This window comes from Leuresthes tenuis, unplaced genomic scaffold (assembly GCF_036924035.1).
Source record: "Leuresthes tenuis unplaced genomic scaffold, fLeuTen1.0.hap1 SCAF_7, whole genome shotgun sequence".
Taxonomy (NCBI): Eukaryota; Metazoa; Chordata; class Actinopteri; order Atheriniformes; family Atherinopsidae; genus Leuresthes; species Leuresthes tenuis.
Window position 1 is genome coordinate 6,035,158 of NW_027325361.1, and position 19,475 is coordinate 6,054,632.

At 38.2% G+C, this 19,475-nt stretch overlaps 1 long non-coding RNA gene across 2 annotated transcripts in view; it reads left to right on the forward strand.

Moving 5' to 3' along the window:
* LOC140311592 (uncharacterized) overlaps positions 1-10,191 on the forward strand; it is an 83,518-nt gene extending 73,327 nt beyond the window's left edge. For both annotated transcript variants that reach the window (XR_011916914.1, XR_011916913.1), the window contains one exon: positions 9,764-10,191. This is a non-coding gene — a long non-coding RNA (uncharacterized lncRNA). The remainder of the gene's footprint in view (positions 1-9,763) is intronic.
* The last annotated feature ends 9,284 nt before the right edge of the window (positions 10,192-19,475 follow it).

The window sequence follows — 19,475 nt, forward strand, 5'->3', positions numbered from 1 at the left end:
AGTGACAATGTGGTTGAAGAGGTTTTTTTGAGTAATAAACGACTTATAGTAGACAGTGGACCTGAAGAGGAAAATCTCTCAAGCTTCTCAAGCTCCCTCAACTCGACTTTGAAAGAGGAAATGGAAACAAGCATACACCCTCATTATGTGCTGTAACAGGAATATGTGTCAGTAAGGCAGCAAGCTGGTGACCTAGAGCCAAGTTGTTGGAAAGGAGAGGAGGATTCAGGAAGGATGAACAGTCTGTGAAAATCAGGTGAAGAAGGATAGGGGAGACTGACATGGGTGGAGAGATGTTCTCAGTCCCACACTGAAATCTGAGATAGCAGTGTCGCTGTTGACTGAATAGAGAGACAGCAATAGAGAGTGTGTGCGTGCATGTTTTTGGGAAGGTATTACTCATGTCATAGGGATTCTTCACATAATGTAAGGACTTGTCCTATCTACAGAGACATAAAACCAGTTCCAACAACATGAACTTAAAGGTGAAAACATGTTTAAAGTTAGTCATAGGTTAGTGGTAGACATGGTTTAGTTTAGAGTAAGTCTCAAGGAGCTGAAAGTAAGTCAGAGTAAGGTCCTCTGGAGTCACAGAAACACAGCTCTTTGAGTGTATGTGTTTAGATGAGAGACACACGCACAGGGACAGGTGATATATTATGTCTGGGAGGAGGACGAGGAGACGGGGAAGAGGCAGAGAGAGAGAGAAGGGATGGACAGATGAGATGGAGGTGAAGTGGGAGGAGACAAAAAGGGTAAAGGGGCACTCAGCGGGTGATGGAGGGTAGCATGAAAGGCCAACAGACAGTTCACTAAGTCCAGCTGACTTATCTTAACGACAGTGACATTAAATAATCATCAAAGAGACAATCCTTCAGTTTTTCATCCATGAATCACAATAGAATACTAATATCCCATGAAATTGCCTCTTCTTCTCAGTTGCTTCTTTGTCATCCTCAGCATAGAACCCTAACCCATGTTTGCTGTGACTGAACCTGCATACTAAAGGAAAAAAAGAAAGTATTTAACTGTAAAATGTAGTTTACTATCAGTTCAAATTTGAAGTTTTGGAAATGTTATATTACCCTGTTTGTTCGCTATTTAACAAGACTCTTGATAAAAGTTTGAAAGTTGTCACATAAGCTAGCTTTGCTGTATACAGTATTTATATCATAATAGTAATGATTCTACACAGCAAAGAAAGAACGTTGATACCTGGAGTGTGTATATACGTAGTTCATAACAATTTTCAGGCTTGTAAAAAATAATAACTGCTCAGAAATAATATGAAATAGGTTCAAATATCTCTTCAAGTCTATGCTAACAGTGCGGTAAACATGAGCCTGCCTGAAAGGCAGTAAGATGTTTTAGTAAAACTTTGGCTCTCAAGAATTTCAATATGCAGAGATCCTCCAAGGTTAATGCTTTGTTAGCTGTTTTGTTCAGTCTAAAATCTATTTGGAAGACTTTTTCAATTACTCTGAGAATAATTTCTCATGACAAAATGACTTAATTTTAACACAAAAAATGACTCTGTGACCCTGACAACTTCTTAACAGAGCAAAGGTTTTCTTCTCTATTCCAGCATCACTTTATAATTTAGGATGAAACAGGTGCAGTTTTAGTTGAAAATTGTGGCCAGTGTTACTTTAAGTCTCAGAGTAGCGAGATGAGAGGGGGAGGAAGTGAGTGATGGACAGCTAGTGGGAGGGAAAGGGAGAATGGAGGGATGGAGGGAGGTGTATAGTGCAGCAGAAACTTCCCATGCTGGTCTCCCAGTGTGGCTACGTAATGAGGGCAAGGGACACAGACACACACACACAGACGCACACTCGCAGACACACATTTGGGGCTGAGCATGGCCCCACGGCTGATTACCAGCACACAAAGGCCCCAAACAGAAGTAGCGGAGGGCACACAATGGGAGCAGGGCCTCAAGGCGTGGTTTTCTTCTGCCCCAAGGGAGGGGGCGAGAGAGGTAGAGGGACAGAGAGAGGCGAGGAGAGAGAAAGAGAGTGTCCCACTGAGTTGGAAAGGCAACCAAAGATGGGTGGGAGGAGGAAGAAGGGGTTTGGTGGGGTTAGAAAAGTGACAGAAGCGGAGAGGAGTTTTGTTTTTGTACTGATAAAGACATGCTGGATTTCTACTGACTTCCATTAGCAGTGACTGCAGAGTGCAGCACTGCTGCTGCTTGTTCATCGCATGAATATGCAACACATACTACAGTTAAGTTAAAAGAATATGGAAAACCATTTGAAGGCAAACTGAGGCACTGTAGAGTACCAATTCATATTGCCAGATTGTCTGGCATATATATCTAAAGTTTTAATTTATTTGGCATTTTCTGATATCAACACGGTGAGAAATATTCAAACAGGTCAAAAATATCCTTATACCAACTTAGATGATTTTTTTTTGTGGTGTTGAAGGTTCCAAAATAGCTTTTAACTTTTTAAAGCCTGTTAACTTCCTGTTAATGATCACGACTAACTGCAGATGGTTCACTCCTTCTGCCAAATTAATAAGGGTATAAGGGTATATTACACTACACTACATTACACTACACTCACTAGATTGACCAACAAACGGTATAATAGGAAAATCCAAGCAGTGCAAAGCTGAAAAAGACAATCATAGATAGACACAAGTGAGGAATATTGTCTTTAGAGACATTTTAAAAAATCTGATGATTCCAAGATAATAAAGTTATTAAACAGTGTAGACATTTTGTCAAGATCTGGAGACCAAATTGTCCCCTTTAGCCGGGAGAAAGTTGGTTTTGATGTTCAGTTACAACCCAGAGGCGACTAAAGTATGGGTATGAACTGGAGTTGGTTGTTGTCCGCAATCAAAGAAGTTATACATCATCAAGGACTGAGAGACTAGCATTCAAGAAAGAGACTCCTTCTTCAAAGTTTAACTCCTTAAAGCAGAACAACATTTTGCTGCTGAAAATTTAAAACTTACTGGAGGAGGCAGTCAGATGAGAGAAATATTGAGTTGACTGGTTACAATGATCAAAAAGTTGCTTTAGAAGAGTAAAGGTGAAACATTCAACCTCAAGAACATTATACAAACTGTTAAATGTCTGCTAAATATAAGTCAGACACAGAAATACCATAAAGAATCTATTAAAAAAACTCAAATATGCAAACGACATAAGAAAGAGATAGTCTTACAGAGGTAATTATGTATGAATCACTATGAAAGTATGTGCAGACTCCAAATCATATAATCACATCCAGCACACAAGTGCATTAAAGATGGAAGAAAGCCTCATTGCAGCTGGAATCTGGCACAACCATGTTAGGTGGAGGGTTGGTTCATCGCAGCCAGTTCACACTCCTAACTCATCACGTACTGATGCTTGGATTGGAACCCGTTGTATCAGTTTTCAGTGCAGAGGGCAAACCCAAAGGGTCGCCTTTAAATGCTTGGGAATCTGGTGTTTATACCCCTCCTCTCTCCAACTTTCTTTTTACACAGTCCATGTAAATCATTGATGTAAATCAGCACTTTAGAATGTTTTCCTGTCACTGTTTACTATTGCCACATCTGGCCCAACCCTTACCGCTGCAGGATAACTGGTTCAACTGATGAGCAGCTTCCTTTTCACCAGAAACCAATACTAAAGTAAAGTGCATGAGGGGCTCTTGCCCAAGCGGCAGTATGTGACAAGTAGGCAAGACCCCCTAACCCTATCTGCCTACCTGTAAGTCGCTTTGGATAAAAGCGTCTGCTAAATGCATAAACATAAACATAAAAGAAGTCAAGTTTAATAAACAGTACCCCAACTGTGGTATGGTGGTTAGCACCGTCGCCTCACAGCGAGATTCCAGGTTCCATCCCCACCTGGGGCCTGTCTGTGTGGAGTTTGCATGCTCTCCCCGTGTATGTGTGGGTTCTCTCCGGGCACTCTGGCTTCCTCCCACCGTCCAAAAACATGCATGTTAGGTTAATTGGTGACTCTAAAATCAAACTTATTAGCTCATTTTTCCTAACTAATCTTATTTAAGATATTTCCTACACAATTAATTAGCAGCAAAAAAAATTTTCAAATGTTTCAAAGCAATTATTAAAAGTGAAGTGCTGTCATGGCTTCCATGGACATGAGTTATGGAAACTGCTGACCTGTAGAGAAATGATGCGTCTGTGTCAACCTTCTTTTATTATGCTTGACAGTGTAATACAGGCTTAAAGCTGTCGCACCAAGCTGTTATCACAGACCACAAAAATCCACCAAAATACATAGATAATATTGTAGAAAACAATATTGTTTTTTTTTTAAATAAATATTGTTAAAAAGGTGTGAATTTATGGAAATAACAAGTAATACCAGAGTCATTAATCAGATGTGTGTGTCCAAAAAAAGATCCCATAGTTTTTCTGTGTACACATGCTTTGCCATAGAATTACTGCATCATTTGGGCAAGAGCACCTTTGATCATTATTAGCAGTTTCTTATGGACATTAGAGCAGTTACAGAGATATTAGCAACACGCACAATACCCATGAAATTATGAGAAAGCATTGTTCCCAGATACACTTTCAATGACTTATAAATACTTTTTTCTCTTAGATTATTATGTATATATATGAAATATAAAATTCCCACAGTAATACTACATGAAATCACTCAGCCCCCTGTTGATGAGCCAGTTTCCTACTAGGTTTTGCTCCACAAAAATCCCTCGAGTTTTAATTATTAAGATGCCAGTTTTTGGTGCACAACTTGTTTATCAGACTGATGACATGTGTTTGATGTATCCTTGCTTTCATGACACATGGCATCCACTGACATATGTAGTCTGTCAGTGTGAAGTGTGATGAGCATCCTCAACTGTTGAATCTATAGTTACTGTTGCTTTCTTAAGCCACTCAGGAATTATTAAGATATTACTTGAAACCAGTATTTATTAACAATCTCCACACTCTCATTTCAACTGTGAATCATGCTGATACAGCTTATGTTAAAAATCAGAATATGGTGACAAAATTAAACACAAAACTAAAGACTAAACAACCAGAATGCACTTCTAAATTCAGTTTTAGGCAACTACAGGCATTAATATTTATTTTTTGGACTTGGAGTTTTAGCATCATTCCAGCAAGTCTTTGCTTAGATTGCCACCCATACATCCCTATAGAAAATGATAATTAAATGACAATGACTAATACATACGACCCTATTTTCACAGAGGATCAGCAGATGCTGCAATCCCAGCTGTTCAATTAGCTGCACTGACCAGGACATCACCTACACTTCATTAACAGGAAGAGGATACAATGGAATTAACCTCTTTCTATCTTTCTGTTTTCTTCCTTTCTTCATCTTCCTCTGTTTCCCCACTTTCCACTCTCCTGCAGAAATATTGTAGCATCTAAAAACGTAAACTATTTTGGATTTTTACTGTAATAATAGAAATTCATTATCTCGTGTTTTACCTTAAACATAGAAACTTTTCTTTCTGAGACATAAAATAAGACAAGGATGAATGGAAAGGGAAGTGGGGGGATGGAGGTATAAACCCATATAGACAATTTAGCTTTTCCAGCTTCTCTTCCAATTTTTCCAATTACTTAATGCTATTTAGATACACCAGAGCTGGGACGCACACACACATACACACACACACACACACACACACACACACACACACACACACACACACACACACCCGCACACACACACACACACACACACATACATTAATGGTCCTCAGCAATGGAGAGACTCCTGAAATAAGTCACGCAGTAATTGTATTTGATAAATCATAAAGGAAGCCCATCAGAAAAAAGCTAGCTGTAATAAAATGATAAACTAGACAATTATGAAAAAAATCTCTGGACTTTAATTTCCTAAACACACTCTGGAGAGAGGCCATTTAGCTGGAGCAATTTGATGCTCAACACATTATTTTCACTCCTCTCTGACACATTGAATTACACCACAGGCCTCTGAAATGTCTGTAATATTAGCGGAACATTACACATCTGCACTCGCTTCTGACTCATGTCTCTTCAGTTCAGTGATTCACAGTTTCTGTGGATATTTGTCCAACAAAGTGTGATGCTTCTCTTCCTGATGAGTATTGTCTGGCTTTATATGTCAACCTGCCCCTGAAATATAAGATTATTCTGACCTGCGCATCCTTTGAAAGTTGCCAAACATTTAAGGATATAACCACATATCACAGTTCTATCCAGAGTGTTTAAGGATTAGGTTGGCAACTTATGTGACCAAGCAAAACAATACAAACATGTTTGCTTCTCAATGACAGCTCTTTTTTCTTTTGTGGGAAAGTTTCAGTTTTGCTCAGTAAAAGTAAAATTCCTCAAAACAGTTGAGCACTGTGGATAGCAGCTACTCTGACTCAATATTTTTATGGATTATTTTCAGCTGTGGATTAACACACTTACCCACTCACAGAAAAACTCATACAGTGCTTCATTGTTATACTGTATATTTGAACTCTGTATAGGTAGCACTTTTTTTCCCCCTACAATCACACACTGACAAGTATATCAGAGCCAGTGTGGGGTTCAGTTTGACACCATGAGGGCAGGAGGGATTGAGAATCAAACCAGCAACCTTCTTATTGAAGGACATTCACTCTATTAACAATGCCTGGGTTGTAACACCTAGCCTCAAAGCTAGATGCAGGGATGTTGCCACTGTATCCTTTAAACAATGCCATTTATACACAGATGTGATCAAAATCATTAATATCTATAATAATAATAAATTTTATTTGTAGTGCCTTTTATATCGCAAGATCTCAAAGAGCTACAGTTTAAAAAGAAGAAATAAAAACAACCATATGTTTTGCTAAAAAGTTATGTCTTTAGGCCCCTTTTAAAAGAGTCAATGGGTTGTGGTCCCCTCAATGTGTCAGGGAGGGCTTTCCACAGGTGTGGGGCAGCAGCACAGAATGCCCTATCTCCCATGGTCCTGAGTTTGGTTCTGGGTATGTGGAAGAAGTTTAAGAGAGTGGAGCGGGAGAAACAGGTTTTTTTTAGATGGAGAAGTTCTTTTTTGGGGGGGGGGGGGGCATGTCCATAGAGGCATTGGTGTGAGGAGGGAAACTTTGTACTCCTGGTTGAGACAGGGAGTAAGTGGAGGATGAGGGTGATGTGCTCATGTTTGCGCGCTCTCATCAGGATCCTAGCTGCAGAGTTTTAGATGTGTTAGAGCCTCTGCAGGCTCTTGCTCGGGATCCCGATGAGAAGTGCATTACAATAGTCCAGCCTGGAGGAGATAAAGGCATGGACAAGCTTTTCAGCATCTGAGAGGGGGAGAATGGGATGGAGTTTAGAGATGTTTTGGAGGTGATAAAAGGTCTTGTAGAGATGTTTGATATGGGATTTAAAGGTGAGTTGGGGGTCCATTTTTACACCAAGATTTGTGACTGATGATGAGAGAGGAATATTGGAGCTAGAAAAGGTGATACTGGTCATTGGTGATGATTTGGTTTGGTGAGGAGTGCTGACCAGGGTGACTTCAGTTTTAGAGCTATTGAGTTGGCGGAAGTTGTACCCCATCCATGCCTTTATGTCCTCCAGACAGGTGGTGAGTTGAGACAGGGAGGATGGCGTTGATGAGGGTGGGGCTGCAGCAGTGGCATTGACATAGAGCTGTGTGTCATCGGCGTAGCAATGAAATGAAAGACCATGATGGCTGATGACCTGACCAAGAGGGGTGAGGTAGAGGATGAAGAAGATGGGACCAAGAACTGACCCCTGGAGAACACCACAGGTGACTTTGAAGTGGAGCGGCCAATGGAGATGTATTCTGTCTGGTTTGTGAGATATGAATGGAACCAGCTGAGGGCAGTGTCAGTGAGTCCAGTGGTGAGGTGGAGTCGGTTTAATAAGATGGCATGGTCGACAGTGTCAAATGCAGCAGATAGGTCCAGGAGAATGAGGAGGGAGGGGGAGCCGGAGTCTGATGACATCAGGAGGTCATTTGTGACTCTTACAGGAGTCTCTGTGCTGTGAGCAGGGTGGAAGCAGGGTGGAAACCAGAATTTTTCATAGATGTTATTGAGTTTTAGATGGTTCTGAAGATGGGTAGCCACTGCTTTCTCTTTAGATATGAAGATTAGATATGAAGGGGAGATTGGAGATGGGTCTGTAGTTTGAGAGGATCTGTGGGTCAAGGGTGTGTTTTTTGAGAAGTGGTCTGATAATGGCTGTCTTCAAAATGGAGGGGGTGTGGCCAGTTTGGGGAGAATGGTTTATAACAGAGGTGATCAGGGGACTTAGGACAGTGATATGAGTTTTTACCAGGGAGGTTGGGAGGGTATCCAGGGCGCAGGTGGTGGGTTTCATCTTCTTGATGATATTTTGTACCTCTTCTGAAGAGACCAGGGGAAAGGAGCTCAGGGGTTGTGGGCATGCAGATGTTGGGGGAACAGTTTGGGTGAGGGGACCAGGAAGAGAAGAGCGAATGAGTGCAATCTTGGAGGTGAAAAAGTTTGCACTGTTCTGCTGTAGTACTAGTAAGTGGAGGGGGTTGTGGTTTGAGAAGATGGTTGACAGTGGAGAAAAGCTGTTTGGAATTTCCTGGGTTGTTTCTGATGGCATCAGAGTAAAACTGTGACCTTGCCTCTTTTAGGGACTTTGAATATTGTTTTTGATGCTCCCGTTAGATTTGTTTATGAACAATGAGGCCAGAGGTTTTGTAGCACCAAATATATGTACAAAAATTAAACTTTATTTTTACATTTAAATTGAAAATACACAGCTGAGCTATTACTTTGATCAAGGGAATAGTTTACTATTTATGTGTTAGAGTCTGTATTAAAGTTTCAGTCATACTAAAAATCTCAAAGTATTTTAGTGTACAAAATAAATAGCATGTTAATATTGAATTGTGGATGCAACCTCTTACCTTTTTCTCATGATTAGGCTCAGTGAAATAACAATTCAGAGTCTGAGTATCACTTGATATTATGACTCAGAGTTTTTCCTTAAACCACTGTTGGCAGTCAGGTCGGATATCATGTTGATGCAAACTTCACTAAGCGTGCTTCCAGCACCAAACCCTTTTTTTCTCACGAAGATCTTATTAACTCTTTGATGCCCAGATTTGATTTTTCACAGTTGTATGAAAGTCGCATTCCTTACTGGCTCTTCTGGCTTGACATGCATGACTGTGTGAGTTGTGCACCACAAAGAGTTAAATGAAAAAAATAAATCAGAGATCTTGGTTCCATGTGTAAATCCAGCCTGACTGTGTGTGTGTGTGTGTGTGTGTGTGTGTGTGTGTGTGTGTGTGTGTGTGTACGTGCGTGTAGTCATACTGTGGCTTCTGTGTAGAATAACACGGAAAAGGTGATTTTCCACTGTAGTGAGATTTCCACTGTGTGTTCCCCGGGGCAACAGCAGAAACATGATTGAATTTTGTGTGCGTGTGTGCGCGCACGTGTGTGTGTGAGACATTGGTTTGACTTAACTAAAACTCTTCATCTCTTTGCTGTACCTCCATCAGTATGTCATGTTTGATTTCAGTTGGTTGATTTTAGAATTTATTATGTGCCCTTGCAGTAAGCAAAATACTTTTATTATGATTATGAATGTGTTTTTCAACAGAAAATTTAGCTTATTTTTTCTGAAAAGCAGATTAGTGAGGTATTTTTCTTTTTATTCATCACAGCACTTCAGTATGGTTATACTACAAAGAAAGAAGAAAACAATCGGAATCTGTCTTCGTGTCTGTCTCCACAATAAACACTTACACTGTTTCTGTTTCTTTCTGTAGGTGATGCTGATGGTGTAACATCAATCCAGCAAAAGAGATGAAGAAGTTGCCGACATTTCACACATGCACACACACGCAGTAGTAAATGGGAGTCTACTGTAAGGGGTGAGATCCATTTCTAGGTGAAGAAAACTGGATTAAACTGAAAGGAGGTGAACTGGGATGACATAGAGTGAAATTAAACGGAGGCTTCAGCTGGACAGGTCTCTGAAGAAGACCTGGAGAAAACCTTGAAATAACGCAGATCAATCCCTGTTGTTTCTATTCTGGATGTGTTTTGCTGCATTTCAGTATTTGGTGTTTTGTCACATTTATGTCACATTGTGTAACATACATCATATCTTATATTGTCAACTTTCTCTTGTGTCCATATGGACAGTATTTAATTTTTTTATATATTTATCACTATAAAGTTCAGATATCTGTTGTCTCGCTGTACACTGTGTTTTTTTCAGTGTTGTTTGTTTATTTATGTACTTTTAAAGATATTTTTTAAGAGACCTCACTGTCTCTGGGAAGGATCGATCAGTCTTTGGTCCTTTATATTTTGTTATACATATTTCTTAACATTAAGCACATCAAACACATACTTGTACATTTACTAAATATATATATATACATGAAGTCAAAGCTTCTTAAAGTATTTGTCCAGAGTGAAAGACTTTCATTCATTTTGATACAACATAAATTAAATCCGATTAAGTAAATCTTTACACACATAACTTTCTGTAGCAGTGTGTGTAAATTATCACATAGCTGTGGTCATAACTCACAGTCATACAGGGTGCCCAGGGAAGCCGACATCCAGTACATGCATTTGTATGTGAGTCATTTTAGACTCTTCATGTTGCTTCCTCTCCCTTCTCTCTTTTCACCTTCCTTCTCCTCATCCTCGAGGCCTCAGGTGATGAAACTGACTCAGTTACATCAGACCAAACAACTCTTCCCCCCGTTCATCTTTAGCCTCCTCACATCCACAAACACACACACACATTTGTTTGTTCTCACTCTAAAACCACATTAGTGTGTTTGACCTTAATGATTAAGTGTTTTCTATTGATACAAATCAGGATAATCCATCACCGACATCTCTGTTTATGGGGCGGAGATGAGTTGATAGTGATGGATGACAGATTAATCAGTAAACGCAGTGAACTAAGGAGCACAGACACTCGTGCATTCAGTGTTGCTATGGATGGATTTTACACTCAAACTAAAACTTTTGTTTCAGAATTTGGTTTGTTTTGAAAATGTATGTAGCAACACACACAATAACACACATAAACTGATATTATTATTTATATTAGGTTCCTTTACAGATATGCAGTATGTTAAACATTATGTATGTCTCAACATTAATGACAGAGAGCAGACTTTAATGTATTGGTGAATATCCACAACATTGAATTGTTGGCTAAATGAGTCCACAATGATGATTATCAGCATTCCTGTGCTGGCACACCAATAACAATGCACTTCACCTCAGTGAGCACTCACTGGTTTTCTAGAGCTGAAGAGAGAAGCAACCATGGAGATGAAGCAGGCAAACGGAATCTAAGGCTGCAAATGGAGTGTGTCCTAGAGATTAATGATGCTTCATATGAAAAAGGCACTCAGTATCTCAAATGTTTAAATTTTCTAATGCATGTTTTTAAGCTGCATCTTAGAAAGAGTATGGAAATATCGAATATGATGACACCTCAATTTTGTAAAAATGTGGAAAAAAATAAATAAAAGTATGTTTGACTGAGGTGTATTTGCACGATGGAGTCACAGAAACTGTTTTTCAAAGTTTGTTCTGTTGTAAAAGATTTTGCTTGTATTACTAATGAACTAATGAAAGAAAAATCTAATTATTTATTTCATCAACAGCTCACTCTCAATTTCTCTCGTGACTAGTTCTAATTTTCAATTTAGTAATATTTTAGTGTTGTTTCAGTTTAAAAAGAAGGTGATACAGGTAGCATAAATATTTCATTAAAACTTACTTGTCAATTTTAGTCTTACGAAATATAAATTTTACAGTAAATTGTCACAAAGGAAGGTGGGTGGCCTACACATTATCCCATAACACATCTAAATAAAGAAGCAGCAAGAAATGTCTTAATTTAACATCATTTCTTTGTAAGAGACAGATTTGTACATAGATAGGCTACTTTCAAATGTCACACCAATATAAAATTCCTGTAAGTGACAGGGTTGGTGTCAGACTTTACAATATCCAAAGATGTATGGATTTAGAGGAAAATACAAACTACAAAGAGAAGAAATACTTTCACCAATTTCTCCCAAAAAGGAAGTTATTCAAAGTATCTAATTAGATTAAATAAATTACTAAGATGGACACCCTAGCAGTTTAAAGCAAACAAGCTATCAGGATGTGACCTGACTTAAGGAGTACTGTGGTGTTTAGTTTGTTGACTGAGGATATTTGGAGATGTAGAGCAGGGAACTAAACCAACAGCCCTGTGTTTAATGGACATCCCAGTCTCTGAATAAAAACTTTTAACAAACCTCATTGGTAGCAGGATGGTTGGTATCAAACAACGGCCTGTGCTGAATGTTATGTACACCTCTTACCTTGTGTTTTCAGCTTCCTCAGCTACTATCCATAACAGTAAAAATGGCAAAAACTGAACTACATTTACAGACTTTTATTATCATTACTGTTTAAATGCACGTGAGCAGCTGTGCAGCAGAAGTGGAACATTATTCTCGCATAAATCTAGATGAACTGGATTGTGAAAATCTTTATTGTGATGTAATAAACACAGTTTACATATTTGAAAATCAATGTAGGCCTACTGGAGAAAAAAAAAAAAAAAAACAGGTAATGTAAATCCACTTGCTACAGTTGACTACAAAATTAGACTTAAACCAAATTTAAACAGTATTAGTTGAAGTTGTAGTGACTTAATGAAAGTTATTTTTTTAATCTTGAGTGGTTTTCACTTCACTCACTGGACCAGTGGAATGATGGGATGATCTGGTGTGTGTGACAGTGTCGAAGAGGGTATTTGCTGGCACCCAGAGTATCCTTTGTGTTGCTGGAATTAACCATGACTTGTCACGTGTAACCGACTGCTAACCTCCAACCCTATTCGAGAACCATCCCCTGTGCATTAATGTGTGTGAGAGAGAAAGAGGTCAAGCTGTCACAAACACAAGCAAAATCATTGTTCCCAATGGAAAAACACGAACGCACTCAACCAATTCAAACACGCATACGAGTGTGGCTTACTCTGGATCCCACCTGCTGGTTTTGATGGCTTCTATGGATTAAACTGCAATTATTGAAAACTGAGCTGAATCTCATCTCCAATTTCAATTTGCATCATATAACTACATTGAAACTATCACCTAGCAAACATTGAAATTTAATCAGGAAATTAATGTTGTTTGTGACTTTATCTCAGAAGTTTTACGATATCATATTCAATGACTCCATTATCAAGGAATATGTGCAAGTGGTTTGGAATTTTAAAGTTGTAACACAAGTTGTATTGTGGATGTCCTAAAAATGCGTATGATACTGCATTCCTGATATTCCTGATGCATCCTCATCAGCTTTTTTTTTTTCCTCATGAAGATAAAGGGAAGAAATTATCCCTATGTACTCGTATTTTCTCTTTGTTTAGCTCCTACCTGTCATCTTTGGTGTCTCCCTTATTACTTCCCTTACCTAACTTATGTGGATTTTCTTTATTCCAGGCATTACTTGGGCTTGGGAAAGCTCAGTTCGATAACTTTCCCATTGGCACCGGTAACTCAAGAAGATACAAAGAAAGACACAATATGACCAAACCGATTTTAGCTGCTACTGACAAATGTTAAAGGAACTGACGAGGATGCAAAATGAGACAACTGATTTAGGTTCAGTTTAGTTTCTAACATATATCTGATAAAACCTGGGGAATGAGTTCATGTTAACAAGGAAAAAAACAAATGACAGGAAGTCAGATACAAACTTCACTCTCCCATGTTGAATCTTGTTTTATCCTTTATCTGTATTTCTGTGCTTTATTACATCAACTGACAGCCGTGTGAAAGTGGAAAATCTTCAGCTTGGTACTGCAGTAAGTATAATAGAAGTTGAGTGTAGAGATGAGCCTCTCCTCTGTTTACTGTAATCATGCTGATGTCTCAGACCTCTCACATCTGATGTAGCACTTACAAGAATAACAAACAGTGCGGCATATTAACTTGTCAGTTATTATGTCATAAAGGTATGTTTTACTGCGTGTGGAATAGAGGTGTATGCGACTGTCATATGAACACACACCAGCACTGTAATTGAAAACCTGCACCTTTAACACATTGGAATGCCCTTAAGTCCTCTGAAATAACCCCCCACCTCTATACTCTCTCTCTTTCTGTCTAGCTGCCATAAAATAAAGAAACCAAATTCACTCTTGCAGAAGACTTCTGCTTAATTATTTGTTAGAACTTGGAAGGAAGACAAGCAGATCTTACTGCAATGCGAGGCAATGTGAGAATGAGTATTGCAATCAAATACAAGCTGTTATGCTGCTTATGACTTTGTGACACAGTAACATCTACTTGAAATCAGTTTGATTTATTGTGCATCACGTTATGGTTACAGTTCCTTGTCATACCAAATTGTTCTATTTTATGTTACCTCCTAAAAAATTCAGTTTAAAGTGCTTGTGCTGATCATTACAGTCTTGTCTATTAGTTTGTATCCAGAGATGAGGGCTTGCTTTGTTTTTAGATCTATTTTCTTTCATGTAGACATTATGTTGGGCTTTTTTTGTAAAGAAAAACCCTTTCAACTATCAAAAAACATGCTCGAGACTGAAAACTATTATTTAATCCAGCAATCCAGATGGACTATTTCATTATGTGAACACAGAGTATGTATAGAATGTCTCATATCATCATTTATTACTTTCTATGTTTTAAATATTTGCTTTTAGATTAATTAGGCAGCTGGAAATTGAGTTATGGTTTAATGTTTCATTTAATTTCAAACCTTTACTTAAGCCTTGAAAATCATTGAGGTTTCCCTCATTTATAATGATGTTGAGATACAACATCAGAAAAAATACAGACAAAGCAAAGACTAAATTAAAACATTAGGAGACAATACTCCATAAAAACAGGTGCATACTGAAATAAGGTGGTTTGAGAGCAAAGTTTCACAATGTCCAGGAGCAGTGAGAGTGTCAATCATGACAATGTTTTGAAGATGGTTCCATGCGGTTGGTGCACAAAAAAAGATTGTCCTAGTTCAGAGTGGATCCGTGGGACTTTAAGTGTAGGATAGTCAGTTGAGCGGGTTTGGTAAGTTTCCCTGGTCCAGTCCAGCATTGATGATATATATGGTGGTAAGTGTCCAGTGAGAGCTTTGTGAATAAAAACACAAGTGTTATTAATAAGTGCTTATTCAATACCTCTTGCTCTAGAAAAAAACATGAACTTTGTTTTGTTTGCGTTGAGTACTAGTTTAAGATCAACAAGTGAATTTTGAATAGCAGTAAAAGAGAGCTACAGGTTCTGAACTGCAAGTTGTACAGTGTCAGCAGAGCAATACAAAACAGTGTCATCTGCATAAAGACGAGGGTTACAATTTTCTAGTGCAGAGGCAATATCAATATGAATTGTAAATAAAACAGGTCCCAGAACTGATCCTTGAGGAATACCTTTTGTTACTGATAAAAATTCTTATCGGATGTTTCCGGCTTTCACACACTGACTTCTTTCCCAAAAGTAATTCTGAAACTATCTACAGGCAGATGAATGTCAATGTCAATGTAAAATATTTTGCACAATGATAATTTTATATGCAGACCAAAGAGTGTACTAATACTCTCCCCTAAAAAAATAAATATTTGTTAAAATATAGAACCCTTAATGTGAATATTTAACCCAAACTATGTATTTTAAAAACTGTGATATTTGAAAGTGAGAACAAAATAGAAAATTAGGGGAGAAACAGAAAAGTGTGAGGACTGTAAAAAATATCATCCAGGACTCGAACTAGTAGTCTCTTTCCTGAAAATCTGTGGAATAGCACCAACCTCCTCCTATGCAGCTCTTTATAAACAACATAATCAACAGGGTGTACACAGACCTCACAGGTGAACGGTGTCATCAAGCAGAACTAATTGACAGTTCCAGATTGTCATTTAGCAGAAAGTGGGTGGATATATAGCACATTGCATCATCATGCAAGCTGGTCAAATACTCCTAACTGAACCTGAACCTTCCTAACTGAGTGAAACAACCTGGAAATATTCAAGAAGAAGTCAAGATAAGAGCTGTTTGAATCCTCTAAATATTAAAGAAAGGCACTCCAATGCTTCCTTAATGATCTCCTTCAGCATAGGATACACCGGGCCATTCCGTCCCACAATTCCTTGCAGCAACAACTTTTATAGGGGCACCAGGTTATTTTCATCCAGTCGTACTAACTGGATGAAAATTATCCATATTTATCATGTGGATAAATACGAGGACAGGAGGATATGTATGAGTAGCCTGCTGCAACTCCATATTTATTTTTTTCATTTCTCTGTCCTGTCTTACTTTCAAACTTTGATAGTAAAGTAATATTCCATATTATCCCTAATATGATATGTTACATAATTTTCATGTAACAATATGATAATATTGCAAACGTATTCAAAGCACTTTCTGAAGAATATTTATAAAACATTTGTGGTGTCAGTGTTGCAGACCCACATCACAGCTTAGTGCAAGTTCGACTTCTCATTGCTACATAATTGTCTTTTCCTAAGTGTTTAAGAATTTCACAATCTTCTTTTAACCCCATGACATTTCCAAGAAGTCATGAAAAAGAGCATCCTACAGGGAAGTATAAACTAACTATTTGACTTCATGTCAGACTGTCCTTCAAGTCTTGCTGAATGAGTAATAGCACAGAGTCCAAATGAAGTCCAGGCTATTGCTTGGGTTGATGGTGTTGCTTGCCACAACAATCCAATCTCAGTGTCAGAGATAATAGCAGACAAGACTCTTTTCTACATAGGATAACAAGGAGAAACTCAGTCATGTCTGTCTTGCTCTGTCTCTCATCCCATCTCCCTCAGCTTCCAGTGTCTAGTCTGTTACACAGATGTCTTTCATTACAGTCATCATCCATCCTATTTATTCTTGGACATACAGAATAGGGGTAATTGTTTTCAGTTTTAGTGCATACATGCACAATTCGTAATCATTTTTATTTATTTTACTGTGTTTTCACAAACTTGTCTTAAATTTCTGCCGGTAGGGAGGAATTCATTTGAGCCCAAAAACATATTTGTTCACTTAGCTGAGAAGTAATCTGTAATGGGCAAAATATCTGAAATGAGTTCTCGTATTACATGACTATGACTACTTATAACAGAAAGGTGTGCTACATGGAGACACATCTCAGCTGAAGAAAAAAAAAAGTAATTCCTTGCAAATATTTGTGTGTAAGTCTATGCTTTATTTGATGAAAATGAATCTTATGCACAGCCAAAAATCTAATACATAATTTTGGTTGGTGCTGTGTTGTCTTGGCAACAGATAATGCATTATCCACTTAAAAACAAGCCAGATGACATTTCATGGGAGGACGCTCTGTACCTTGGCAGCACTCGAGGCTAAGTGTTTTTGGCCCTAACTGTATCCTTCATATCATCACCAAGGTGAGAGGGCCCACATCCCAAAAATCAACTGGCAGGGACTCCTCAGTTGGCAGTTTCATGTTCACAGGGTGCCAAACGTAATTCTTTAGAGGTATGGCTCATGTATACCCTAATAAACACAAAGACATAGCCTCTTCTAAAACATGTCAAAACACACACAATGATAGACAGAAACTAAATGTGTAGAATTTCCTGGTGACACCATCACATTTTTTGGAGAGCTCATAAATGCTGACATGAAGATAGATACTGACAACCCTCCTCACTTAAAGCATGGAGGTTAAACAGCAGCCAGACAGCCTCTAAGATATTACCGTTAGTCTTCTGTATTGTTTCTTTGTTGCTTTGAGGAGAAAGCTTAATCACCTTGAACAGGATCTCCTTTGCCATTGACCACTGAGCAGCTCAGGACTGTGTGTGTGGCTCTATGAGGATATGTGTGTTGCCCAATCATTTGGAGCATGAAGAACAGAAAGAGTTTGCAGATTAAGGGAAGCTCGAGGGATTAAGGTCATTTCCTGTGTTTAAGCTGTAAATTAGCCCTGCAGAACCACAGGGGAAAACATAGTCCATCTGAACTCAAGTTATAGAACTATCTTGTCAAAGAGCTTCAAAAACAAGATAGCTCAGTATTTCACATCTTTTTTTTAGAACAGTGCTCAGATTTGAACACATCTGGGATCAGGCTGTTGATGTTTACCCATATATACTCTATATATACTCTTCTTTTCATACAAAAACCTCTTCAACATAATGCTGTTGTCCCACATGCCCTGCTTTACAGCCAGTTGCATCATCCGATCCTTGCTTCCACTTCCAGCGTTGTTCCCCTCAGTGTACACAGTTGACTCACAATTTACCCTCCATTCACTTCCATGCAACCTTTGTTCACCTCACCAGAGCTTTCCAGCTCTTCAAAGCCTGTTTTGACCTTTGCCTGTAAACCTGGACTAAATTTTTACCTCACCCTTTTTGTCCTTGATACCAGTCTCATAAATTGAACCCATTAACTAAACTGTTTACTTTCACCTCATTGTGTAATTGTTGTGCATTTGGGCCTATTTTTTTAATCACGATTTTTGCTTAGGTTAACAGGTTTAACTCTTGATTTGCTAAGCATGTTCTGTCATTTTTGATGCACCAAATGCATACTATTGCACCACTGTTCACATGTCAGAGGCCGGATTTTGAAATATGTTACAAAACAATCTACCTGAATACTTGGGCCTATCTAATAATATAGTTTCATCACATATTGTTTCCTTAGACATTGTGAGAAAAGGCAGCTTTGGTATCTTGTGACATCCATGTGAAATCATTGTTTTTTTAGTTTTGTTCTCATTTGCAGCAAAAATGGCAACATTTTGTTCTTCAGTCCTGACAAAAGACACACGAAAGGACTTGAAAATGACATAACTCATTCAAAGCCCTACACTTTATAATATTTTAGGTTGAAATTGAAATAAAAAACATTTTAAAATATGTTTTTACTCAGTGTGCAGTTTCTACAACCATGCTCATTATATATTGTCTCAGAAAACGAGACACTGCTTGTTGCTTTTGAAATACTTCAGTATGGTGTTGATAAAGTTCATGAATTTAAGCATGAGCTGCACTTTCATCATTTATTTTTATACAAAATTACTTTTTCACTATAGGTTTGGTCCTTTAAAACTGACTGGTTACATTTAGACACATTTTATTCTCTCTATGTTTACAATTAAAAACCAAGCTGTAGATGGTTTGCATTACAACTTACCCAATAATGCATTGCATCAAAAAGCCTTTTTCCTGCTGCCGTGTCCCGCACCCTTGGCTAAATAATCAAAATATGTTGGAAACAGAAACCACTCACCCCATTGAAATACATTACTTTGGAAGGTACGCTGGATGACATGAAAGAATGCAGATTTAGCCTTTGCCAGCACAAAAACATGGCTATCTTAAACATGACTATATTATGGTTATATCAGTCTAAAAGTATTTTCACATCTACAAGCAATACAAGCATTGCACAGACATGATAGTAAACCTCCAATTCAGATGTATCAGTG